The sequence below is a fragment of the Athene cunicularia genome (genome assembly GCF_003259725.1).
Source record: "Athene cunicularia isolate RWA chromosome 22 unlocalized genomic scaffold, athCun1 chr22_part1, whole genome shotgun sequence".
NCBI lineage: Eukaryota > Metazoa > Chordata > Aves > Strigiformes > Strigidae > Athene > Athene cunicularia.
The window spans coordinates 4,816,226-4,832,870 of record NW_020799128.1 but is presented as its reverse complement, the minus strand read 5'-3'; the positions used below and the strand labels follow the sequence as shown (position 1 = coordinate 4,832,870).

At 47.3% G+C, this 16,645-nt stretch overlaps 1 protein-coding gene across 12 annotated transcripts in view; it reads left to right on the top strand.

Moving 5' to 3' along the window:
• The window catches only part of ANK1 (ankyrin 1), a 68,309-nt gene that overhangs the window by 9,631 nt on the left and 42,033 nt on the right, over positions 1-16,645 (top strand). Inside the window, exon 1 of one of the 12 annotated variants that reach the window (XM_026862991.1) lies at positions 5,286-5,304. The exons of the other annotated variants lie outside the window; for them this stretch is intronic. The gene's annotated coding sequence lies outside the window, so the exon portion shown is untranslated. Of the gene's footprint in view, positions 1-5,285; positions 5,305-16,645 lie in introns of those variants that run through there. 12 annotated transcript variants of the gene reach the window in all.

Genomic DNA, 16,645 nt, shown 5'->3' with positions numbered 1-16,645 from the left:
GCAGCATCACTGGGGGCGTGATGGAAGGATGGGTCAAGGATTGCAGAGATTTCTGTGTTCCCTGCCCTACTTATATCTATCTCTCTAGCAGTCCTCACCTCCAGCTCTCAAAATGACATGAGAGTAGATTCTGAAAACATTAGCCCTGGATTGGATAGACCAGCCTTGTTAAAACCTTGGATGAGTAGAGGGCAGCCTCCTGGGTGCAGGGAAGTTCCTGACACCTCATCTAAGGGCACTGCTCAGTATGGCAGAACCATCTGAAAAGTCACATTTCTTTTCACAGCTGAACTATGTCATGTTTTGAGCCACAACTCTGCAAACAGCAGCAAAATTCAAGCTCCCTTCCTATTTGAAAACCAAATTTTGCTGACTGGGTGAAACATTAAGCCAGAGCCATACATTTCTGTGTAAGGGCTGCAAATGTAGAGGACTATGTTAAACTGACAGCTTCAAAATGTTACAGCCTCAGTGAAAATTTTACAGCAGAAACAAAGCAGCAGGTATTCACTGAAGTGTCTTGGGAGGCGGAGGGAGAGAATGCAGCAGCAGGGGAGCATTTAGAAAACAGACGAGGTTTCTATATTTATACAGAGATGAAGAAAGGAGAGAGTGTGCGTGCATGCGCGTGTTTCTGTGTGTGTCCCCAGGTCACTGAGAAGACTTCTGTTTAAGCAAAAAGGTACTGCAGCAAGACAACAAGCAGAAATGAGGGCTATGGTCCTTCACTACACTGCGGTGACAGGACTTTTCAGGGCTTGTAGGATGCATTCACATGCATATGTTGGACCTTTTAAATGGGAAATGCAGGGAACAGAGTGGGAAACCCTTTGCAGAGTATAAACTATGTTAGATTTTCAACTAATCTGATGGTTTTCTGCAAAGGAATAATAAATATTTTCACCTTTTTACAGTGTCATTTGTCCAGAAAACTAAGGCTTCCAGATACTCTGCAGGAAATGCGTAGTGTATTCAGAGCCCATATAGTTCTGTCATGATGCCATGCCTGGAATGGGGAGCACTGTGTCTTTCCCAGGACTTGCTGATTACAGCACAGAGCAAAGAATAAGATAAATGCTATGAGAATGTGCTGTTTTGGTGGGTGAGACAGACAGGTGTGGGGTGAGCTGAGGACAGTTTCCGATTTAACAGTGTACTTCCCGACTTGTACAGAGCATCTCTGCACGCAGGGAAGATACTGCCCCTTTCTGTGGATGCCCCCGTGAGCACTGTGCAGATACCTGACTGCTGGCCATGGGCAGCAAAGACACTGACCCATCAGGATGACTGCTCTATTGAGATCTCGTTCCAATTCTACCCCATGTCATCTGGCTCTTTCATGGACCTTGAGGCAGTACCAATGCCTGGCATCCTAATGCACTGGATGGGATGTACTGGATGTCTGCCATCTATTTTAATGGACATACTGGGAAAGAGAAGAGGGTAGTGTCTGTGCTGTCTCCTCACAGGGACTAAGCTGTCTGCTCAGCTCCCTGATCGCCTGGCCTGAACCAGCCTGTGGTCACACAGGGCCTCAGAGCCTTGCCTTGGGCAAGTGTTGTGGGAAATGCTGTGCTGGGTTTTCCAAGCATTTGACCCCTTCCATCTCCAAATATGCTCATACTAACTTACTGTCTTCTCAGATACTTAAGCAAGTAGCTCTCCTTCCTCTGTCCCCAGCTGGAAGCACTGCCTCTCAGGCCCCAGAGCTGTGTCCTAGCATCATACATTGCTCTGCTTGGAGAAGCTGTTCAGCTGAGCAGTACATGCTAGTTCCTTCCACAGCCCAGTTGTAGGTTATTTACAAGTCAGCTGTTGTGAATGACACTCAGAGACTTTGGAATCTCTTGTGCAAATACAGAGGGTCCTGGGCATTTCCCATCAACTTGCTACCTCCTCTCATCTAGCAGCCTTCTGGGTAAAGTGCTGATGAGGTTGTCATGTCGTCTCCTGGAGTGTGCCTTGGCTGTGCTGCTGGAGGTACGACAGTCTGCTCTGCTGCATGCCTGGTCTCTGAGTTTGCAAAGACAGACATTCTTGTGCTGATGCTTTGGATGGACTTTGAACATGACTAGCTTTGCTGTTGGAACTGGAGAGTCCAAAACGAGACAGTCCCTTTTGCTCCATTTTAAAAACAAAGTTAAACTGGTGTTATCAGCATGTGGAAAGATTCAGAAACTGCCAGCCTTTTTAACACCTCGTATTAGCTGGGAGAAGGAGAATTGTAACATGCAACATCAAAACTCTGAAAAGATACTGCAACACAAGGCAAATTCTTACGAGTCAGTTGTCCCTCTTTTTGCAGGTGTCATGCAAGCTGTAGTGGTGGAGCAGAGAAATGGCTGCCTTGGGCTGTACTTTGCTTCTGCTGGAGAGCATCTGCCAGAGCTTTAGGTAGAGATGAGATGCCAACAAAGCTCGCTCTTTCATTCATCTGAATGGGAAGGGGATAGAGTAAAAGGCCTCTTCCTTTGGTCTGCCTGACGATCAGAAGTACTGTGTTGATGACTGAAGTGTGAGCTTTTACTGTGTGCTGTAATTGTACGCACACCTATTCCTTTTCTGGGTTCTTACACTGCTGTTTGAATCAATAATGTTCTACTGTAAATTATTTCCATGGACTGGGTTATAGGAGTAAATAGTGTGTTCTTTAAGTTGCTAAACTTCAATAATCCAGTGTCCTTGACTTGCAGATCTCTTCCTGAAGCTTTTCTTGGTTTGGGCTGTTTGTTTCTTCTTCTCCCTTTCCCTTTTTCCCGTCCATTTGCCCCATGGTGGATGAAAGTACTCAAGCTGACAGTGGGCATGGGGAGTGGAGTGTGGCATGGTGGTATGCTAGAGAGTTGTCAGAGAGGGAAAACTTACCTCGTCTTGATGTTGGACTTGCTTTTACTGCAGTGGGGAGAGCTATGGTTCTGTTTCTCATCTTTAATGCTGAAACAGAAGTTATGTCTGTGGGTCACTGTTGTTGGCATGGGGGTATTTCAGCTCTAGGAAATGCCTGCGTGGGGTCTGTATTTGGCCTGCAGGCTCTAATTTTCTAAGCTTTTTAATTCTTTAGCTCTTTTCTTGGCAGAATCATCCCAGCTCACAGTGACAGTAGATTTGGTCCAAACAAGAATTGCTCAGTGGAGCATGGCACAGCAGCTCTCTTTACACGCAGCTTAGACGTGCCACTGCACTGATGCATAGCAACGTGCTCCTGTTAAAGAGCAACATGACGGTCAGCAGGCTGACCCCCTTTCTGAGTGCTAGGAAAAATGCTTCCTGTCAAACCTGCTGTCAGAGGGCTGTGGAGCTGAGATTGCAGTAAGAGGAGCTGTAGTATCACACGACAGAAGTATAAAATATCTGCTGCCCATCAGTACTGTATCAGCAACACTCCTCAGAACTTGTGAACTCATCCCCGCCAATGGCGAGATATGCCTCTTGGCCTGCCAGAGGAGTCCGTCAAGGCCAGCAGCAGCTCAGTAAGGCATAGACAAGATCACCCCCTCTCCATCCAGAGTGTGAGGCAGTGGCACTTGCTGTCTCCCGAGAACATTTCAGCTGGGACCAGCAGCACCCTCCCTGTGGGGCCTCTCAGCGCAGCAGCAGCAGCAGCAGAGGGGTCACACGAGGGATGTTTATTCTGCCTTTCTGTACTGCCACAGACACCGCGGGTAGATTGCAGGTATTTGGGCAGAGGAGATAGCATCTTTTACTAATTCATTCTCCTTTAAAGTTATGCTTTAGAGCTAAGAGTACACTGACAACACTTGGAGCAAGCAGGTCCAGAGGCTCTGTTCACAGCTGCAGTGGTGAAGCAACTTTCTCACGAAGCTTGGAGACAAGGTCCAGTCACTGCCGAGGGGGATTGCGTACTGGGAGTTTTAGTCTGAACAGACTTCATCTCTGCTGAAGTGGTGTGTTTTTGTCCATTTTGCTGGAAATAAATGCAGCATTGCACACATAGGAGCAGAATGGAGGGTGCCCAGTAATAACACATGCACCTGTAGTTTGTTCTGGACAGAAATAATTGTAACATACTGGGAGAAAAAAAAAATTGATCAGCAGAGGAAAAAACTTCAGAGTTTCCTTTATTGTTCTTGTGAGATTTCTGGATTAAAACAAAACAAAACAAAACAAACAAAAAAAAAAAAACACAAACCCAACCAAAAAAACCCAACCACCCCAAGTAACACACTTTTGTCCTCTTTCTGGAGCTGCAGCCACTGCAGTTAGCTCCTCACCCTCAAGCTGCCTGTGGCTTACTGCCAAGCTTTGCCACAGGTTACTGGGATAATGGTAGGCTTGTTTAATGATGAAAAGTGCCTGGAAAACATGCACGCATCATTTTTATGTTTAAATTGAGAGGTACGTGACATGCTAGTGATGTGATTGGGAGCTGCCAGGAAACTACAGTGATTCAAGGAATCTATTTGGGTGCCCAACATGAAAACAAGGATGTATTTTTAGCTGTGTTTTTGGTGGTCCGGATGAACAAACATGCATACAAACAGGTTGTTTAGAGGATGTAGTGCCTCTGAAGTGGCACTAAGTTGCAAAGAGGTGGAAGAACACATTACAATGCTGGAGACTTCCATCAGGCCCACACTCCAAAACACAGCCAGCAGGTAATGCAGCAAAGCAGCTGTAACGGAACCAGTGTGCCCGCAGGTCTCTGCCACAGCAGGCATCCTGGCCCAAACATGTTTCTCAAACTCTGCCTGCTGGCAGGTGAAAATGGGTCCTCTTTTCTTTTGAAAAGAACTTGAGTAAACCAAAAGAGGAGATAATTAATCGGATTTTCTTTACTGTTGAAGGCAAAATCTTTCTCAGATAATTGCATTCTGCTTCCTTCAAGTCCCTTGTTTCTGCAGTTCCTGGGGGTCTCTGTAGCATTTCTGTGGTCTGCTGAAGGCTGCCTCCTCTTACTCAGCATATGGGAACGCTAGTTTAGTGAGAGGGGGAATGAATATATGGGAAACTTTGCAGTTGTGGAGTAGGCTGAGTCTTGAAAGAGGTGGAAATGGCAGAGTGCAGGACATAGATGCTCTCTCTGTAGGAGACTACGTCAGGTTGCTGTGTTTTGTATTGTGAAGCAAATTTTGTCAGAAGTCTAGCATAAAGCCCCCTCGAATGTTTCAAATCCGCCTCTGTGCCCTCACATTTGGGAGCTTCTTGGATTGTACTGTAGCTCAGTAAGGGCGTGTGGTCCGCGGGGGTCCGTGTCTGGCATTTCCTGGCGCTGACAGCTCTGGGTTTTTGCAAAGCCTTAGGGAATCCTAGTGCTAAACTCTACAAGAGTATTCATCTTTGAAGGTAAGCAATCGTGCAGTCCTTTTGAGCTTGAAGGTGTCCTTGCAATGCAGGGGATCTCTGTGAACTGCTGGAGAGGGCATCAAACCGCCTGTTCTTCCTGTGGTTTGCACAGCCTGTCTGTCATTTGGAATTACTGCCTCCTCCTCCGCCTGTGATGCAGTGGGAGATGGGGACAGTGTTATGCTGCATGTTACTTGGCTCCGCTGGCTTTTCTGTGGCCTGTAACAGCCTTTCCCGATTCCCCGTTAACTGCTCTGTGGCTAGCACTCCTGTGTGCTCAGCTCCCAGCAGCTGCTGCCGGCACTGATAACCTGGAGTAATAACATCTTATTTTTGAATCGGGGGGGGGAGGATTTTTTATTAATAACCTGAATTACCCTGTGAAACAGCAGCTTGTCTGATATTAAATTTCACTAAGTGGGTGAGCTGGAGCACAGAAACAACAGAAATGACTTGCTGTGGCAGGAGACGGCAGCGGTGCCTGGCAGTGTGCATTAGTCCTTGCTCCTTGGAGAGCCTTCCATCTTCAGGGCAGTCAGGTGCTCCTTCATGCAGCTCCCCAGCTTCTGAATGGCGTTTTGCATGCTTTAAAGAGATCAGCACATCAAAGGCTGGCGGATCCTCTCTCTGGCGTTGCCATGGCAGCAGCAGCTGAGAGGATTTGGATGTTTCTGGGATGGGACTGTGTTGCTGGGTGTGTTGGGGCAGAGCAGGGCTGCTCCCCACACATCGCCGTGCAGTGCCATCGCGGACACGATGCCTGGTGCATGGGCACGTGGATCTTTTGCTGTGTAACGGGACCGTCTGGCCCAGTTTAGGGGTGCTGTGGTGCGGACCTCTGCATCTGAACTGCTCACCTCAGCTCCCGCTAGCCTGGGAGAGAAGGAGGGAGCCTTTCCCATGCTGCACCGCACATGGAAGTAGGTCAGCTGAATTATACCCTCAGAAATGCTTGTTTCTCTCCACTGGCTCTCCAGGGAGCCGAGACAGCAAGCCCTGCTTCAGGCGTTGACTCTGTAGGTGCCTAAGGCTGTTCGGTGAGCCTGCCCGCGGGCTGCCTGCCTCAGGTGCCTCTTCTGTCCCCTGTAGCTCTGCACATGCTGGATCCAGTGGATTTCCAGGAGTGAGCATAAACCTGAGCTTTAAACACTGAAAATACGATATTGGTCTGGCTGGGCAGCACACTGCAGCAGCATGATCAAGGGGTCTGCTGTCCTGATTCTGTTAGTCTGTCAAGCTGGGTTTCCTTGGCAAAATGCCCCGTCCTCCTTATTGTGTTTTGTGAAATTGCCCTTTGGAATTCAGTGCTGTTTTGTGAGCATTTCTCTTTTGGGTGGGTGATCCTGCCGTCTCCAGATAATGTCTGATGAGGGGATAGGCACACGTATGACTGACATGCACATAGCAAATGTCCTTTGGGGGTGTGATGGTGGGCACTAAGCAAAAGCTGGGTGGTTTGTTGAAGGAGAGTAGGCAATTTTGAGAACCCTGCCTGCTCCTTGTGCTGCCACAGCACAGACAGCCATCAGTCTTGTGGCCTCAGTGCTGTTGGCCACTGCAGACTAAAGGAGATGATGAGGTAGTAGTAATATGCTATAGCGTGGTTTGTGGTGAGTGTGGCAAACTGTCCAGTTTCTGTGCCATCACCTTAGAAACTGATCTGCCCCAGAATGTGCTTTCTGTTTTCATTGCCTCCATTTACACAGTGCAAAACCAGTGCATTTCTGTTGTCCATCTCTGAGAGTCAGGTAAAGTTCCTGTCTCTGGAGGGCTTCCATAGCACTAGCTGTGGCCTATAAACCAGGCTTGTCTTAGGGCATAATTGGACTTTTTCAATAGCAATTTCCTGCAGAACGTCTAACATGACCTGGGGTATGTCTGGTGTGTTTGTGCAGGCATCCACTCTCAGGAGCTCCTTCCTGCAGCATGTCACAGTATTTTCCCAGACTGTATTTGTATTGTCACAGTTCTGACCTGCGCCTGCAAGTGCAAAACAGAGGAGCTGGGGTGCACATCAGAGAAGAAAGAAGGCAGGCAAAAGGATGTTGTTGACAGGAGTAGAACAGAGACCATGAAAGTCATTATAATACATTCATTTTTCTCTTTGTGAATTTACCCTGAAGTAACTCTGAGCTGATTTTGCTGCCAGGCTGCAGGGGACCTGTGGGAGAACAAAACCTCATTTGTTCTATAGCATGGATTCATAGGAGCACTTTGGGGTGCTCCACTGCTGCCTGGGTGGTGGTGACTTGCCAGTGCCTATTCCCTAAACTCTGCCTAGTCCTGCTCTGCAATGCAGAATTCAATGCTGGACCGAGAGCATCTGCTGACATGCACAAGTTTTCCAGAGTTTAGATCAGGGTAAGCTAATCTAGGAACTACTGTTCTCTGGTCCCAGTTTTGCTCCTTTTCACTTCCACCTGTGTTTGAGTCCCCTGTCTTTAAAATCATACAATCATGGAATCACAGAATTGTTTAGGTTGGAAGGAACCTTTAAAGATCATCTAGTCCACCCCCCGTGCTGTGGGCAGGGACATCTTTCACTAGATTGCGTTGCTTAAAGCCCTGTCCAACCTGACCTTGAACACTTCCAGTGATGGGGCAACCACAACTTCTCTGGGCAAAATGGGGGTAACTGAGTGAATATCTTCAGTCTGTACTACTCTGCTGGCTCAGGAGCAGATTAAAATGTGTGATGTCTTTCCTCGCCACCCCCATTGAGGCTTCCTCTATTCACAGGTAGTGCTGGGGTGGCTCTCAGCGAGGGGTACAAGCTGATGCCAGACCAGTGGGTTTTAGAGCATTCCTGCCAGCCCCAGCCCTGAGAGCAGCCTGCTCCCCACTGCTGTGCTGACAACATCTCACAACTGGGAAAGCAGTGAAGGGGAATGAACAGATAGATATCTTCAGGCTACCTCCTGTGATGCTGCTGTGTCCTTGCTGTTACCCCATGTCTTCCCTGGTAGGCAACTCTAATGCTCTTGCTGGAGCAGTTGGAGGGATCTCGGTATGGCAGCGCTGATACTCCAGGAAGCTGGCTTAGCCTCTGTAGGTGCTGAATTAGACTCACTGAATGTCTCAGAGGAAATTTCAAGCAAGTGTGATTCTGAGAGTCAAGTCTGCTGTCCTGAACTCCCCAAGCAAGGGGACTTCAGGACGTGTCCCGGTCGGTCTGATGCGTGATCTCTCTGCAATAAACTGCAAGAGGACTGAACTCTGCCAGGGGTGGCAAGGGGGGATGTGGACAAAGGCAATGTGCCCAGAAATCTGAAAGCTTGCTCCCATCTCTGTATGTATACTTTTGTAGGCATGTTGGGCTGAAGGGCGAGTGTGAACACCAGGCAGGTTGCCCTAGGAAAGGCCACAGAAGGGCTAGCTTTTCAGAGGCCTGTTTGACTCCTTGGTTACGAAGGGTTATGTGGGTTTGTACGTGGTATGTAAGTAAGCATGTCATTGATATTCCTCCATCCTTTCTCTCTTCATTGTGCCTTTCTCTGAACTTCACCCCTGGCCTCTTTTGGAGGTCAGATATGTAGTCCCTGTACCACAGGGTCCTTGCCATATCAGGCTCACAGCATCCATCTCTTGAGGCTGTTTAGAGACCCCTTTCCTGAAAATGCTGATCCCTGATCTTTTCTTCTGAAGTAACACACGGAATTTCTTCTCTGTTTCATGTTGCTGTCTGGGCTGAGGCTACAAATGCCCCCTCTATCCTGCTGATGAGTTCAAAAGCATTTGCCTGATGTTGAAAGAAAAAAGGCGGCTGTTCCGGGAGTCCAGAGGTTGTTTTCTGGCATTTGGATGACATTTGAAGAAGAGAACAATAAATCATTTGCTAAGCGAGTTATGGGAAGAGTCTCCCCTATTTTCTTTGGCCTTGGTGCAGTGTCCTACGCCCCCCACATTGTGGAGCTGCATTTTTACAGTACACGTTGGGGGAGGAATGATGGGGACTGGGTTAGGGAAACAGTAGTAAGAGAACTGTGAGAGCTTTGTGACTTCTAAACAAGAGTTGCCTAAGTGAGGCTCATATGGTAGGTTTGTGGGAGGGATTCTGGAGCAGCCCTCTGTGGCACTGGGGGAGTTAGTACTGGTGTGGATACCAAACTGTGGGGACTGCAGAGGTCCAGTCTTCCCAGTGTAGTGTCTAATATTATCCTAAGTATGTAAATGAGCCATTATGAAGCTGTTGCAAATATAACAGGGCTGGTTCATGGCTGCTGTTCTGCAGAGTGCACAGCTGATGTGTCCAGTGGTAGGACAGTTTTGTCTGTGCCTGTGCTGTAGTGATGTTGACTGCTAGAAACTTTGTCCCACTGTGAGATTTCAAGTCGCAGGTGTGTGGTGGGCACCTTTAAGAGCAGAGCTGGAGAGTGTGATTTGTTCAGATCCCATTTTCCAGAGAAAGATTCATCCAGGCTGTGAAGAGGAGCAGTTGCACTGGTGTTTTGCAGGTGGCAAGGAAAGTTCACTTCCAGCAGTAAACACCCCCGCATGTCCTGTATGGTAGCTGACAGAGCTTTGGGAGGCAGGTTGCAGAGAGGCTTTGTTCCCAATTTTTTACTGCTGAGGCCAGGGAAAAGTGCTGATACTGCAAACATTCAGAGAAAAGGTCCACTGGGAGAAATAAAATAGTTGATCTCCTTCAATTTTAGAACAATACTGAGACTCCCATTAGCCCTGCTAGGTCAGTGAAGCTCTATCCTCACTCCTATTCCGCAGAGTTGCTTACTTTCCAAAGTAGGGTATGAGTATTTCTGAGACTCTGGGACTCTGCTTCTCTCATCTAGAGGCATCTTATGTAATTGAATTAGACCTTAGGAAAAGCTACTGTGCGATGAAATCATCCTAAATGCTGATCAGTGAAAGCAGGGCTGTGGGCATACAACACAAATGTGCACATCTCTTCTGAATCATTCATTAATTACCCTTAAATGGAGCTCATGGGTTTCAAGATTTCAAGTGGATTTTCTGCTGATGTGCCAAACTGTTCTTCAGAGCATTGCAGGAATTGGAGAAAGGTGCAGGCTGTCGTACTGTGAGCAGGATGCAGTGGTCTGGGCTGTTCTTGCTGTAATGTTCATACCAGGTTGTCCAGGTGTGCCAAGGGTGCTCAAGAAATAATGAATCAATGGTGTCTGGAAGAGCTAATCATGATGAAAAGTTGCATGTAGTCATCAGAACATGGATGGATGTGCATTGAAGAAAAGCATGTGACTCTCGCTTGCTCAGCAAGGTGATTAACAAAGGCACAGGCTTCCAAGCTCTTAGATGTCTGTACAGGATTGGACTCTGGCAAAGAGTAGGAACGTGCAGTTGCACTCCAGACCTCAGGGCATTAACTTTTCAGTTCAGAAAGCTTGCATTAAGCCTTCACGTCAGGAAGAGCAAGGACAGCAGGACTGAGAGGCTGGAAACGTGCTGCAGAGCTGCTCTCTGCAAACAATTGCATCTTTTGGGCCTGTTAATATTGCAGCATTTGTTGTGCTGGTCAGTGTGCCATGCTGTCAGGTCATGCACAGGCACTCAGGAGTTGGATTAATGCTCTGAGTGGATTTCTTGGTGGAGGGAAGAAGCTGCTTAGAGTCAGCTGCTCCACCCTTGCAGAAACTGCCTTTCTCTGAGCCAGGCGCTGCAGGTAGAGAAGCTGTGTGTGTGCCTGGCTCACCCAGACACAGCTGACACCTACCCGTGTTGACGGCAAGGTGTGTGATCAGTAGGCGTATGGGTTCTCTGACTGCTTCCTTAATCTGCAACTTCTGCGGTGGTTTAAAACATGGCCTTGAGCTCAGAGAGTCACATGGGAACAGTTCAATTCTAGTCTAGGAAACAGTAAAAACCCAATGTTTTTCCACCTTCATCCTTCTCAAAAGTCTCATTAAGCCGGTCTTCATTCTGTTCAAGTATTAATTGCCTCTGGGTGAAAACAAGCACACATAGCACATGCTTCTGCTAAATAGCAAAGCATCAAAATAGCACTGGAAGGAAAGGAGTGGGAAATGGGGACCCTGTCCCAGACTCTGTCTTGTTGGGGCCAATACAACATCTGTGACCTTTATTTTCTCTTGGCCTGTCCTTGGCACTCTGTCTCTTCCATAAGCAGAAGCAGTATTCAGCTTTGATTACTGCTCAGGGCCCATTTTCCACTCCCCGAAACTCTGCCCAGACAGCAGTGGTCTCTCTTGGAAGTCTGTTCTCAAGTGGGTTTAGTTAAGGGAGCCCTTATGCACAGGGGCAGCTCTGTACACATTGCGGACTGGCTACTGGGGCAGAGGACTGCTTATGTAGGGCAGTTCCGTACCGGTAGGAGTGTACTAACACTATCACAATCCCTTTAGACATCACCTCCAAAAGAGAGAGGGGCATGATCTTGTGAGTGTGCAGTTTGCGTTTGGTGGAACCTGAAGCTCTGAGCTCCTGGAAGAAGAGTTAGTGCTTTGTTTTGGGGTGTGGTTTTTTTTCTATTTTGGAGTTTGTTTTCTGGTGGGTTTTTTTTGCATGGGACCAGAAGAGCAGGAACAAGTCCTGCTCTGTGAGCTGCTGCAGCATAAATATTTTATTGTAATCTCAGTGACTCTCTCTCTGAACAATCCTCAGGAGCAAATATTAGTGAAAAATAGGGTTTGTTAGCACTCTATAGTTTTCACAGATATTCTCTGCAATGCCTATTATGGACTTTGTTGTTGATGGTGTAACCCAGTTGTTGCTTATCCAGCTCCCAGGATAGGAGTGTCTAAAACCCAGGTCACTTAGAGATACGCAGAGAATGGAGACTTCCCATGGCTTATTTTCCTTTGATTGTACCTTGACTCTGTGACCACAAATTCCTGGTAACCTACAGCACTGTCACTGGTGTTGGCTACAAATGGCTGGGCAGCATTTGTAATTCCACCAAGCTTCTCGCTGATCCTCCTCATTTTGTTAATTCTGCCCAGCTGCATGCCAGGTCTGTCAAGAGGAAAAAGCTGAATGGGTTGCAGCCAACTGTGGTGTGAACATCGATTGGAATTAGTTTCATTTTTGTGCAAACCTTCCTGCCTTGTTATTGATATCTAACCTCTTCATCAAACTCCAGAGAATGTCTGTGTCAAATCACAGGTGTACAGGTAGTTTTGTTTCTTGCTGTGAATATTAAAATAGAGACTTCATCCTCTCCTCTGTGAGCTCCGTGCAGAACTCTGGAAACCCAGCACCTTGTCTGGAGAAGCAGGTGACAGGATTGCATACCTCACAGTGTGCCTGGAGGTTGAAGGCTTTTCTTGCAGGTCCAAGCCCAGAAGAAAATATTTGACAAATCTGAAGATAAGAGGTTTGCAGAAATGGTTTCTGTGTTCTTGTCAAACTGCCTGAACTAACGTGACTGAGCGAGAAGTTCTTGGTGCAGAACAGCATCTGGCTGCGTTGCAGACTTCAGAGACTGACTTCTGGCTGCTGAGAATAAAGGTACACTGAAAGTATGGGGTGAGATCTGAGTTCTTGCTCTCCTGCTCGATGCTCATCATCAGAGCAGAAGATTTCTTTCCAAGAGGAGCAGAGTGCAGCCTGCCAGGTGGGGACTATGCATTCATCTGCTCTCGCAGGAGGTCAGTCTGCACTGCCTCCAGGCATGTATTACAGCCAAGTGCTGGATATCTCTCCATCTTGAGATCCCCAGACAGGCATAGCATTTAGGTATCCCGGTGGATCTGTAATCATGGATTTAGAGCATGACCCGTGGATTCGATAGGATCAATAGCTGGGGTGGATTAACTGCAGCGTGGTAAGGCTCTCATTACATCTTTCAGGTGGGTACCTGCCTGAGTGAAAGCAGAAATCGGCACCATAAGCAGTAATTAAGAAGTGATTTGCCCTTGGCCCATATTGTGGGCATAATGCCAAACTCTGAGTTCCCAGAACTGGGATTTTTCAGATTCAGGATGAGTTGGGTGATGCTTTTTGCTCTCAGAACTGCCTCGTCTCTAACAGGGGGAAAACCAGTGGATGTGAGTCCTGTAGGCAAGATGTCTTCTGGTCCACTGGATAGGAGAGCTGGATGCAGAGGTTGCTGAACAATTTCTATCTGTGCAGAAATCTTTGCAGCCAGGATAGCACAGAACTAAGTCATAGCATAAACAGTGGGCCATGAATATTCCTTTCCTTTGGCAGCTCTGCAACTTTTTCATGTCTTCACTCTGTGAATCTGACTACTCAAGGTTTTGTGCCTGAATGAGTATAAATAAAATAAAATAAATGAGTGTGATGAAATTTTCAGTTGCATTGCCTGGCTCATCCAAATGATGAACACCTTACGACTCATGTCATAAAATGCCAGAGGGGCACATGCTATGAAGCTGTCTGTTCGGTATGCATACAGGGAAGGGCCAAGGACTGCTTAAACGTCCCAATTTTGGGTTCAGAGTGCTTCCTCTCCAGGAGCTAAACAGTGATTACGTTGGCACAAGGCAGCTGTCTCTCAGGAGTAAGAGAGCAGGCTGCTTCATCTCCAAAATCTTGCCTTTGGAGGCAACAGTGCACAGTTCAAGAAACACAAACTGAAGAAACATCTATTCAATTTGTATTTCTGGATTTCCTTTGGGAATTATAGCTCAAATAGTTCTGAATTGCTGGATGACCATGAAACAGTTTCTTAGATCAGGGGTATGATGGAGAGAGAGTTCTTATGTCCATTAGCTGCTGAGCTTTGCAAGCCCAGTCTATTGGATTTCTTGCAAGTTTTCATTTGTCCCATGCTTCTGATCTGGGGAGAAGTACGTGTAAATTGGCTTCACCCCCACCCCCTGCAATAAAGGGAGATGGAGAGGCAGCTAGGGAGAGGGCAAGGGCTGGAAAATCTGTGCATAGCAAAGCTTTGCCCCCCTCCCATCACAGAACGCTTCATAGCTCCTCCTCTGACAGAAAGCTGAAGAGCAGGTGGTGGTGTGGACCTTTCACATGCTTCCCCTGTTGCTCACAGCCGATGATTCCAGCACTTTGGAAGCTGAGGAATTAGCCATCCGAGAGGTGAGGCATCAGCAGCTCCTATGACTTCCTGTGAAATTGTGGATCACTTTGCCAGAAACTACAAATGCCCCAGGAAAGCAAGCCTCAGCCTCGCTCTGCTCAGAGGACTGCCTGCTCTGGGCAGCAGAGTGTCTAGTTCAGCACTGCAGAGCATCGTTACCTGCTTATTTATGCCTACATCACGGCTGTTCTCTATTACAGGCGGAAGCAGCCTGACAGCAGCACTGTTTTTCATCCCAGCGCGCTCCTTGCATGAATCTGAGTACCTTCCATTATCTGTAGCTGGGCAGCAGAAGCAGAATTGCTAAGGATTTAAATTATTCAGCTTCTGCTGCTGACTCAGCTTTAAAACTACATTCACGTTTCCTAAGATAACGGCTTGTTGACCAAAACCAGGGAGCCTGGCTGCTCTGTGGAGCCTCAGCAGGGAACAGGAGCACAGGGAGTGGTTTCTTCTGTAAGCAGAAAGGGGACATGCTGGAGTAAGGTAGTGCACCCTTGTCCTTGTGCCAGGAAGGCACAGTGAGTGCTCGGAGAGGAGCCACTCTCCTTCGGTGACTTCAGCCCCAGCACTGTTTCTCAAGCCGATGAATGCAGGAAGGGCTGCACTTCATTCTCTGAGCGAAAGCACACACAGTCTTCTCAAAACATTGAAGCCCGCTGTTAAAGTTATTTACTCTTCTCCAAGGTAATGTGTTTAGGGTTCTCTACTGCACACACTACGCTCCCCATTCCCTTAAATGAAAGGAAACGAACAGCTGAGGACACACTAGCAGCAGCCAGCAGTGTCTGGTGCTGGAAGATCACTTCTCTAGTTACATGGAAGATAACAACACAGAGGAAGGAGCCTTGCATTCCTTCGCAGCTACATCATAGTGCAGTTGAAGAGTTTCTTCAAAGGTCAGAGGCAGAACTCTGTATCTTGAAAAAAAAACAGAACTCTTTGTAGGTGAGGGAGTACTTTTCTTTAGAGACCTCCTCTTCCTTCTAAATTTCTGACAGAGAGCTCCCTCTGCCCCACCAACTCTGTCTGAGGTTGCTGCTGGAATGCAATGTTTTTATCTTGGGTGTAAACCTGGAATGCAGTGTCACTGAGGCACCAGGGCCTCATCTCAGGACAGCGGAGGGAGAAATTATTTTTCCTGTGGATATGATGGATATTACAGCATCCAGGGAACAGCACTTAAGACAATACTTGTAACCCTGGTTTGCAAAAATCCCCTGAAGCCCACAGCGGTGCACAGTGGCCTAAGTGGGAATATTGTTCACTGTGTCTCCTGGCCACTTTTTCTCAACATGAGTTTGCTCTTTCTTAGAGAGTATTCCTGTTACGTCCATTGTAAATCATTTCCCTTTGCAGAGCTCCAATTTAACTCTGTGTTAGCTTTTGTAGGTGCAGTATGACACTGACCTGTACAATTTCCAAGGCTTTTCAGGGGACATTAATATGCTCAGATGTCACTAAAGAGAGGACACAGTATAAAATCTTGGGGAATGAGTAAACCAGCCAATCTCAGTTCATGGTCTGGAAACAGGTGATTGTTAAGGAACTGCCTGAGACCTTAGTATTTTGAGGTGTTTTCATGGAAATGGAAAGAGCTCTTGAGATTAAGAGCTATTCATTTGTTATAGCTGTATTTGTCATTTTTCAAGGTCTCCCAGGCTCTGACTTCTCAGACAGGATTGTGTCCATACTGTTAGTTTCTCAAGAACTGCAAGCCACGCATGTCAAAGATGTTACTGTTAGGTATAACAGGCAAGATAACGGTGACAAACTGCTAGTACAGCAAGCTGCTCTAGGGTATTAGTTTGCAGCACTGATACATGTAACTCACCTGTCTGCAGCTAGATAGGGGGAACTTCAGAGATGCCTCAGGTGAGGTGGTAATGGGTGAATGAGACCTAGTAGAGGGATCATCTGGAAGTGTTCAGAAAAATACGATTAACAAGGGACAGCAATTAATATATCGAAGAACCACTTCCCTTAGAGATGGAGCCTGCACCAGCTCCACAACCAGCCAAGGAAAGAAAGGGTTATTATTGCACTACATACTTCAAGGCAAAGTGCTCTGTTCTCCCTCTTCTTCAGGGAAGGGAGGAAGCAGGCACTACCTGCTACCTCACAGGACCTGTTCACTCATGCTCTGCAATCATCTTCACTTCTAGAGCTAAGAAATGAGACTGATAGTGGAGTTAACCCTGTGAGCTCCATACAGTTGCCCCAAGACAAATAATCTAGTGCCCTGTGATATGCCCATCTGCCTCAGCTGCTGGTCCATGGGTCTGCCGCAGTACCTGCCAGCCCATGTGGATGTCATGGATAGCCTGGGGTACCTCAGTG